Below are 11,127 nucleotides of genomic sequence, written 5' to 3'. Positions count from 1 at the left end.
TATGCACATTAGCCATGGTTCTGCATATAAAATCATGCACAAGAGACTTAACTTTCACAAAGTCTATTATAGATGGGTTCCGAAACAACTCAATGAAGATAAGAAGCGCAATCGTGTGAGAATCTGTCATCACCTACTGGACCGTCATGCTAACGAAGTTGAAACGTTTCTGAAACGGATCATCACTGGAGATGAAACATGGGCTCAACACTTCGAACAAGAGAGCAAACGTCAGAGCATGAAGTGGAAGCATTCGCTGTGGAAAAACATTGTCCCCGTATGGTACTAAAAGTCTTCTATGAATTTCCACTCCTGGTACACCCTCAGACCACAAAAAAAATGGATTACGGAACGCAAACAGAGAGTGGCGCGGCCATATTTACGTAGCAACAGCGCAAGCCGTACTGATCTGATAACGCTGAAACCTACCACAGACGAAGACAACGGTGCCATATAGCGGCTCGTGAGCACATAGAGCCAATTTAAAGACAATTAGAGCAAAATTGCAGATACTTATTGACTTACCCTCGTATTAGTAAACTAGTCCTACCTAGTTTAATAATAATACTCATATTTAACTTGTGTATTCCACAAAGTGAAAAGTTTTAAAGTTACATTTAACTCAGTCGACAATGGAAATAGTGACTTCCTTCTTAACAAACCACAAAACTGATCATACAGAGTAAAACAGATGGAAACGCTCTTGGCTGAGGAACGGAGCAGGACTAGATACGAGTAGAATGATAAGGACTACCGAATATCACGCCGACTTCGCTATGATTGTGGCCAGCCACAAGAAAGGGAGAAGAAGGTAATATGTAATTCATTCAACATTGCGGTGTTAATTGAATCTGAATGATAATACCCAGAACACATCATGATGGTTTCATGGCCCGTACTTATAGACATGATACTGTATAGGCTTTTGGGCTTATGCCGTGTCAGGAAAATAAGGTGAAATTGTCTGCGTCCTCAGAAGAAATCTCGACTGTCCAGGAGAAAGGCTCCTTAAAACAATGACTCTTTAAAATTTAAACTTTTAGTACCATACGGGGTTCGGCTCTGAAACGAGTAGGAGCTGAACATAATCCTGCGCGAGACACTGGGGCGGGGAGCACAACCCCGACACGGCGCGCCTGAATGGCTGCTAAGGGACGTCCTGTAGGTATGCAGGACAGGTGCGAATAAGGCATTGGTCAAATAAGCACCCGCGGATCAAATGACGCTAAAAAGAAAATGGTCAACGGTCTCTGAGGCGGAAGACGAGGTCTCCCAACGGCTTGGAAGGGCGGAAGAACTAATCCCCAGTCTTACCAAGTTGGTTTTATTCTTGGATAGAAGATATGGACCGAATACCCCCAGGGATAAGGGGGCCCCCTTTACCAAGTGCCAACGGCCTCCAAGGAGGGCGGACGAGCCGGTAAAGGGTAGGGCACTCGATTGCCCTTGGAGTGGGAAACTGCTCCTAAAGGCGGATGAACCAGTATGGTCAACGGCATAGGATGGAGAAGGCCAGAGGGAAACCACTCCATTAAGGATCCACGGGATATCCCTTGTTATGCAGCAATGATGGTGGGCTTTGGAACTAAATGTAATTCCGAAGGTAAAATAGTCCCCAGTTCAGATCCCCGGCTGGGGTCAGGGACAAATCGTGGAAGAAACACAAGAAATATTATCTTAGGAACTTGGAATATACGACCTCTCAACATTTGTGGAATGCTAGAGAACTTAAAAAAGGAGGTGGCTAAACACGACATAGACATATTAGGAGTGAGTGAAATAAAGTGACCTGAAAAGGGTGACTTTTGAAGTGATAACCTTAGAATTATATACTCTGGAAAAAAAGGAAACCATGCAGGTGTAGGAATAGTATTAAGTAAAAACGTAGATGTACGAGTTCAGAGAAATGTACAATGCAGTGATAGAATAATTATAGTGAGAATAGAAAATGAACCAGTTTACATGATAACAATACAGGTGTACATGCTAACAACGAATCGTTCAGATGAAGAAGTGGACCAGGTATATGATCAGTTAGAGGAGTTGATGGACAGGATTAAGGACAACGAGAATCTCATGTTTCTTGGAGACTGGAACGCTTCTTTTGGTGAAGGAGAAGATGGGAAGAATGTAGGTCAGTATGGCCTTGGAGTAAGAAAGGACAGAGGACAACATCTAATAAACTTTTGTAAAGCAAAAGGACTAATAATTACAAAGACCTTGTTCAAACAGCCCAAGAGAAGAAGGCATACCTGGACTGCACCTGGAGATAAAGCGAGATACCAAATAGATTATATTATGGTAAGGGAAAAATACCGTAACCAAGTCAAACAATGCAAAAGTTATCCAGGAGCTTATGTGGCGAGTGACCACAACCTAGTATTGTTAAAATCTGATGTAAGACTAAGAAAGAAGAGAAAGAACGCGGAAAAAATACAGATATAAAGTCAGGAAACTAAAACAAGACAGAATCATGGAAAACTGGTAAAACAGAACGTCGCAGAAATACCCAATGGTATAATAAATGAGAAATTAAGTGAAAATGGGAAACTGTTGTCTGGGATCAAAGAAGTGGGAGAAAGATGGAAGCGATACATAGAAACGTTATATGAAGATCCTACTGGTATGACCTTGAAAATGAAGAAAACATAACAGGCGATCAACTGGGACCCTCTTTAACAAAAGAAAATTATTTTAAGGCTGTGAAAGAATTGAAACCCAATAAAGCGCCAGGATGCGATGAAATAACTGGAGAAATGGCACAGAGACTGGATGATGAAACACACGGCTATATTTTAAAACTGATCACGGAAATATATGAAACCGGAGAAATTCCAAAAGATTTTCTTTACACTGAAACTCCATAAATTGAGTTATATGAAACGCTACTTTCGCATCTCTTTTCACACCTCTTCCTAGCGACTCAAGTGAAAGAACTGACTTCTTGAAGAATGTCTTCCACATGTTGATGAAATCAAGAACGTCTGTAGTTTGCACCATTTTAACAGTGAATCTGTTATTATTATTTGAAAAAATTATCAATTCAACATACTCTGAGGAAATAAATTATGTCTATTCTGCGAATCTTCCTTTTCACCACACGGAAGTTGCGATCGCAAGGCATGAAAGAATGACCTCGAATTGGAAAACAGTGGTGTATTTGTTTAAATTGTCCACTAATAACAAGTGTTTGGAGAAATCTAACAACTGTGTTGTTCTTACTCTGACCTGGACAACCGCCAGGGACGATGTGCAGGTACTTTGTCGACTTTGGTAGCTCACTGTTAATATAATCTAAGAGAAGGGAACCGACTTCATCTGGACCCTTCTTACCTTGTCCCTCATGATATATACACAATTTCACTGTATTATCTTTCAAGTTATGGATATGGAAAACATTAACAGTGAGCTGTCTATGGTAGAAAGCTTCCTGTACAGGTATTTGCGGCAGCTGCAAATTTTGCATATAATCCATGCATATTGTAGCAACGTCGTCATCTTGTTTACAAAGACTACCCAGTGACTCAGTTTCTCGAGCAAATGCCTTAGCTTTTCTCTGGTGCACACCATACTCTGCTGCAGCTACACGCTAACTTGGCATTGTCATTTCGGGATGGACTTTTCATCTTCACGGACAGTTCTTCGCATTTACAACACGTGTCAATTTGTGGTCTTCCAAACGCCAGATTAAAACGCTCCGTAAAAATAACGCGTTGCAGCCAATATTATCAGAATATATCTCCATGTAGCAGGCATGCATTATTTTCACATTAAGTTTCTCACTCAAATATTCAATTTATCTAGCGGAGTAATGCGATGTTTTGGTGGGGAATGAGCGCCTGTGATCTTCAATCAATTTACGTATTCCCCTTATGTTGCATTTGCAGAAGTAGTTTTACCTCGTAAGTCCTTTGGTGACCTACCAGAGAGCAACAAAGATGATAAGCGACGAATGCGAGCTTTTGTCACGGCATGCACACTATGGAATGCTTTGGCACATACTTCCTGTCTTTCAGAACTAGGCGTTACATAATATTTGAAAATATTTCCCCGTGACTTTGTACATGCATGTCCTGTAGGACGTCTCGTTTTAACTTGAACTCTTTCTATCAGTACTTGTAAATATGCGTCTTGTTCATTTTTAGTTTCCACGTCATAAAACTTCACAAATATTTCATCCCGATCCCCCTCCGGTACTTTTTCAAAACACCTCCGTTTACACCTAGAACAAATTGGGCTTATTTTAAATAACAGCAGTATAACATTTATCTGTTACTGTATGCCACATTCTTAAACGGAATGTAAACGTATTTTAAAGGTCTCGTCCATCAACATCCCTTTACAATAGTATCAAATCTAAGAACAGAAAAACTGGCATCACACAATAATAAATCAATATACTCAGAAGTGAAGCTTCCACGGTGTGAAGAATTATTTAATTTAATTTCCGGGTTGAACCGTGTTGTACTTGTACGCACATCACGTACAGTTTGCCGACGTTTCGAATACATTGCGGTATTCTTTGTCAAGGCGACTGAAATACCCCTACTCGATCCGAGGTAATCAGTCTCCCAGGCAGAAATTACACTACTAGAGTGGCCTTGATCTTGGCCTTTTATATCCTAGCCTTTCCGGCTGGCGTAAGCCCTGGCTGTCTCCCGAGACTTCTGGAAAGTATATGTCACAGCCAGGTAGTGGGGGCTTGCCCGCGCTGTTATGTAATGGGGTTGCGGCCCGTGTGTTTATGTTGTGGTCTGTAGAAGGATACAAAGTCAGTAATTCTTTGATGCCTATCATTCATAGTTTAAGACATACAGACCAAATGAACGTGAGTAAAATAGTTTAATTCTGGAGGATTTTAGTTAAACTGACGAATAAAAACAGCATTAAAAACTGGGTTATTAGGCCATGTAAGTACAGTGTTTCGCTCTGGTGTTGCCACGACGTCATGAGATGAACAGCAATGGTGTGATGATAAACGAGGTTAAAAGTCACGTTGTAAGTTTCACAAATAGGAAAAGTCCTTTCAGTTTTAGTTACTTTGTTGGGGTGAAAGGTCCTCTTGGGGATCATTGTAAGTCGTACCTAGATGTTAATATAACGAAAGATCTTCATTGGGGTAGTCACATAAATATGATTGTAAATAAAGGGGACAGATCTCTGCACATGGTTATGAGGGTATTCAGGGGTTGTAGTAAGGATGTAAAGGGGGCTGCCTGGCCGAGGCGGTAAAGGCGTGCTCGGTTCGTCCGGAAGGACGTGGGTTCAAATCCCCGTCAGGAAGTCGTAAAATTTAAGAATCGAGATTTCCACTTCCGGAGGTGCATATGGCCCTGAGGTTCACTCACCCTACACCAAAAATGAATACCAGATTAATTGCTGGGGGCAAAGGCGGCCGGGCGTACAGCTAACCACTGTACCCCATCACGTGCCGAGGTTAACAATGGTGGAAGCCTTTACCTTCCACTCCTCCAAGGGCCTTCATGGTGACTTTGCTTTGCTTAGTAAGGATGTAAAGGAGAGGGCATATAATTCTCTGGTAAGATCCCAACTAGAGTATGGTTCCAGTGTACGGGTCCCTCACCAAGATTACTTCATACAAGAACTGGAAAAAAAATCCAAAGAAAAGCAGCTCGATTTGTCCTGGGTGATTTCCGACTAAAGAGTAGCGTTACAAATATGTTGCAAAGTTTGGGCTGGGAGAAAGGAGACGAGCTGCTCGACTAAGTTGTGAGTTCCCAGCTGTCAGTGGAGAGATGGCATGGAATGACATCAGTAGACGAATAAGTTTGAGTGGTGTCTTTAAAAGTAGGAAGTATCACAATACAAAGATAAAGTTGGAATTCAGGAGGACAAATTGGGGCAAATATTCGTTTATAGGAAGGGGAGTTAGGGATTGAAATAATTTACCAAGTGAGATGTTCAATAAATTTCCATTTTCTTTGCAATCAGTTAAGAAAAGGCTATGAAAACAACAGATAGGGTATCTACCACCTGGGCGACTGCCCTAAATGCAGATCAGTAGTGACTGACTGAACCTTTTGCGTTGTATTATTCACTTCCCCGTGTCAAGCCACGCACCAGAGAGCATTCGTGCGTCTGCAAGGTGGAATATTGCATTCTGGAGATAGTGGGTTCGAACCCGACTGTCGGGAGTCCTGAAGATGGTTTTTCGTAGTTTCCTAATTTTACGCCAGGCACATGCTGGGACTGTACCTTAATTATGCCCACGACTGCCTCCTTACCACTCTTAGTCCCTTCCTATCCCATCGTCGACATAAGACCTGTCTGTGTCTCAACTGGCTTACAAGTCCAACAATCCCTTTCTTGATAATTTTTCCATCAAACGTTCGTGATATGCCATGCGCATCAGCAGAGTTCTACACGTTGGTTGAGTATTCAGCATACTGGCGTACAGTTCACAGGACCCTGGATTCAATTTCTGACCGGGTATCACTGACTTGCAAGTCACCCACGTACCTGCACGAGGAATCTCAAGAGGCCACACGCAACGAAGAAAATACAGATAAGCATCCTTACACCTTGGACGCAATAACTTCTCTTTTTGTGTAGTTCACTAGGAACTACTGACATGTAAGTGTTGTGCTTTTGGACGATAGAGGTAACCAAGTTCTACTCTCCACCTCCCACTCACTTGGTCAAGTCTCTTATCATATTATTATATTGTGCTAGCCAACCTCAACTTATTTACTGACGATGGTCATGTCCGTTGCTTAAAGGGGCCTAACAGAAAGGTCATCGGCCCCTAATAGTACGAGGTGAACGAAATCAAAATTAAAACATAAAAATATATCCAATGACTAGAATATAAAACGGATGATGACAAAAGAATGATCGTGAAAGAGAAATATTTAGTGGATCCAATTCACAATACCTTAACTACTGGGATCATACTTGGTATCTAAAGAGGTCCAAGATCCAGGTCACCGGCCCCTCTTAATGGTACTAGTCACTGGTAAAGCAGAACATGGTATTCCTGCTCTAGTGCTACAGGTAACATAGACTTATGGTGGTATTCATCACAAGTAATCTAAACCCATGGTATAGTATGTCACACACAATGACACGACTCACAGATAATACAATCCCATGGCGTTCCGTACATAAGGGCACAACTCACAACTCACATGGTGTTTCTCACATAGTGGTACTAATGACGGGCGTCGGTATTCCCGTGATGTTGCTAAATTAGTACCGGACGAGTTGGCCGTGCGGTCAGGGGCACGCGGCTGTGAGCTTGCATCTGGGAGACAGAGTGTTCGAACCCCACTGTCGGCAGCCCTGAAGATGGTTCTCCGTGGTTTCCCCATTTTCACACCAGGAAAACGCATGGACTATACCTTAATTAAGGCCACGGCCGCTTCCTTCCGACTCCTAGGCCTTTCCTATCCCATCGTCCCCATAAGACCTATCTGTGTCGGTTCGACGTAAAGAAAATAGCAAAAAAAATGCTAACTTGGTAGAACTAATCACAGGTCACGTGCACTTATGTTGCTGCTCACAAAGTGGTACTAATCGTAGGTAATGTAAACCCACGGTGTATCACACATTATGGTAACGTGCGCAGGCAACACAAATGCATGGTGTTCCTCACAAAAGGGTACTGCTACACTCAGGCAACGTAGACTAACGGTGTTACTCAAAGTGGTACTACTGATATGAAGCAGACCCCTGGTTTTCCTCGAAAGGTGCTACTAGTCGCAAGTCGACCAATGGTGTTCCCCACTTAACGGTATTAATCACAAGTAGTTTCATGGTTCTGATCTCATCATCCCTTGGTCGTCCCTTTTAGTCACCTCTTACGACAGGCAGAGGATACCATGTATGTAATCATCGCCTGCGACACCCACCAACAGGGGGAAATTTATTTACTGTGCACATAGAAGATGTCATTAAGGATGGCTATTTACGACCCCGTCTTCATTTCACATCGAATATTACAACGTACATCGGCCATACTGCCAGTCAGCAGCAAAGGGTGGATGGAGTCATATGTTTGTTAAATATGGAAAATTTACGCAATGCGGGAATGTGCCAGATTTCATGCACGCAAGTGTACATAGGCACAGCACAAATTTTTCTAATTCAACATTTTTTCATTTATTATATCGTGTTCGCCTGGAATGTAAGAGTAATGTATTGAAAAGTGAAAATAATGCGCCATCTGTAGATTTAGACCACAATCATGAAATAAAATATTCATTCATGTGTATTTTTTCCCCTCTTATCAATGTGTGGTTTGCAAATATTGGTCAGCCTGTCGGAATTTAATCAGGAGAGCGCCGCTACTAACACGTGTTGGTGATCACAATTGGGACTGCCCATGAATAATTCCGCTCAGTTAGAGGAGGTGGGGTTGAGAGAGGGGCATGTGACTACAGCGCTACAGGAGCTGAAGACACGAACAGCGGACACGTAAAGTAAAGTGTTGTCATAGTATGTATTAACACACTAAATAAAATCAAGCAAATTATCCTTCATCCGTTCGCGAGGAAGGCAGGTTGGCCGTCTCTTTTGTATGATGCCGCACATTTCTCGACAGAGTTGAGAAAGGCCTGGGAGGGGCTGATATTCCTTAGTTAGTCATCTCATCGCTAGCCGGAGTTCGATTTCAGCACATCCACCACTTCCTATTATCTGAATTCAGTCCGAAAGCCATGGGTAACGGCCAGGCTGTCGTCTTGCGAGCGGAAGTGACAATTATTTTCCATCCCTCAACAGAAGATGCAAGTAAACAATTACTTATTTTTGGTTGTATATCGGAAGTACGTTCATCTTTCAATAAAGTAGTGTACCATTAATTTTTTTTTCCGTACCGGGCAAGTTGGCCGTGCGGTTAGGAGCGCGCAGCTGTGAGCTTGCATCCGGGAGATAGTGGGTTCGAATCCCACTGTCGGCCGCCCTGAAGATGGTTTTCTGCGGTTTCCCATGTTCACACCAGGAAAATGCTGGTGCTCTACCTTACTAAGGCCACGGCCGCTTCCTTCCCATTCCTAGGCCTTTCCAGTCCCATCGTCGCCATAAGACCTATCTGTGTTCTATGCGACGTTAAGCAAAATAGCAACAAAAGATTTTTTCCGTGGTAATTGTTTCGTTGGTCAGCCTCTGTGGTGTGGTGGTTAGCTGCCACCTCCGGAGGCCCGAGTTCAATTAGCGGCTCTGCCACAAAATTTGAAATCTATAATGAGATCTGGAACGGCGTCCACTCAGCCCCGGGAGGCCAACTGAGTAGAGGTGGGTTCGAACCCCAGCTCAGCCATCCTCAAAGTGTTTTTCCGTGGTTTCCCACTTCTCCAGGCAAATACCGGGATGGTACCTCATTTAAGGCCACGACGGCCTCCATCCCCCTTCCTTGTCCATCCCTTCCAATCTTCCCATCATCCCACAAGGCCCCTGTTCAGCATAGCAGGTGAGGCCGCCTGGTTAGCGAAATGGTCCTCTTCCACAGTTGTATCCCCCGACCCAGAGTCTCACACTCCAAAGTCTCACGCCCTTGAGGCGTTAGAGGTGGGATTCCTAGCTGAATCCGAGGGAAAAACCAACCCTGGAGGGTAAAAAGATTAAGAAAGAAAGAATGTTTTCTTTGAAATATAAATAGGTTGCTAATCATTACTACATCATTACTATTTTGCTACTAATCATTATTAATCACTAGGCCTACTGATCTGAATTTAGGGCAGTCGCCTAGGTGGTAGATTCCCCATGTGTTGTTTTCCTAGCCTTTTCTTAAATGATTGTAAAGAAATTTTATGAGTTATCGACCTAGTTACCTACTATTTTATTCAGGGCTCAGCGATACAATGTTTCTGATGATATTCTTCGAATTCTGGAGGAACTGGGGACAAAATAAGTGGAAGTAACAGTGTCATTATCTTAAAGGAAACGATGTAAGAAATTTAAATACATAGACTTAAACATCTATTTAATTTTACATATGTTTTCCTATAGATACATACATTTTGGGTGTAATAGTAAAGGAAAAATAAACTTGAAAGACTGACAATGTGTTATTTTACTAACTTAAAAATAAGAACTGCATTTTGAAGATTTCTGTGGTGTACGTAATAAATATTTCTGTGAATTATTTAATATTGTTGGTCAAAACTGTTCTTGTGGAGTTTTATAAGAATATTGCAGTCCTGAATACTTTGAAGCGGTGCGGGTGAAGTGGAGAAAATTGAATGTAAATGATCAAACATGCGAGCGGATGGAGAATAAATCTCGTGTTCTACCTTTGTCTTTATACGAGTGTATCATAAATAATAAGGCAAATTGAAACACCTGTAAGAACACGATACTAGAAGCAAAAATTCTTGGTAAACATGGGTCCACAAAGGAGCCGTTTGGTTACTAGCTGCCACTGACTTGATTGTGTGTAAAGGTTACCCTAGTTAGGAAAATGTACCAATACAAAATTAAGAAAAGTCATTAGATACTTTGACAGGAATGCAGTTGTTTTAAATGAATAAGGAAACAGTATGTTAGCCATATGCTGTGTATGAATGTCTACACGAGCGACGTTTCTCATCCCTTTTTCTTCCCTCTCTCAAAGCTATGGCAAAGTCATACAGAGACGTTGGTTGGAAAACCATGATCTCTCCTTCCTTCCTTCCTTCCTTCCTTCCTTCCTTCCTTCCTTCCTTCCTTCCTTCCTTCCTTCCTTCGGAACACCACGGTACCCATGTCCTATTTCCTCTCACGCAATCTGCGGAAATGCCTCTTCAGACTGTGAAATTCATGGTTTCGCTGTGGATGTGAGGTAGTTCACTGTCTAGTCCGTGGTATCCCGCCCGATTGTCACTGCCGATGCGTCGGGATCCCCGGAGACCCTAATCAGAAAATTTCCCCAACGCCCACCCACCCAACTCTCCCCTAAAGGTCCACCTCGGTGGATTGAGCAGCGGAGACCCTGTAGCGAAGACCACATATTCCCGCCAAGTTCCAAGTCCATTAATTAAATTCCTAGTACTAAGTTATATATCCTACTTTCTCTTAGATGAAAACTACCAAACGCTGCCTTCTTCCCCTCAATGAAGAAGCTGTCTTCAAACACGATCAAAACCACCCATAACCTTGAAGCACTAGAATATTAGGTGATCACCGTGG

Source organism: Anabrus simplex, chromosome 7 (genome assembly GCF_040414725.1).
Source record: "Anabrus simplex isolate iqAnaSimp1 chromosome 7, ASM4041472v1, whole genome shotgun sequence".
Taxonomy (NCBI): domain Eukaryota; kingdom Metazoa; phylum Arthropoda; class Insecta; order Orthoptera; family Tettigoniidae; genus Anabrus; species Anabrus simplex.
This window is presented reverse-complemented; position numbering follows the sequence as displayed.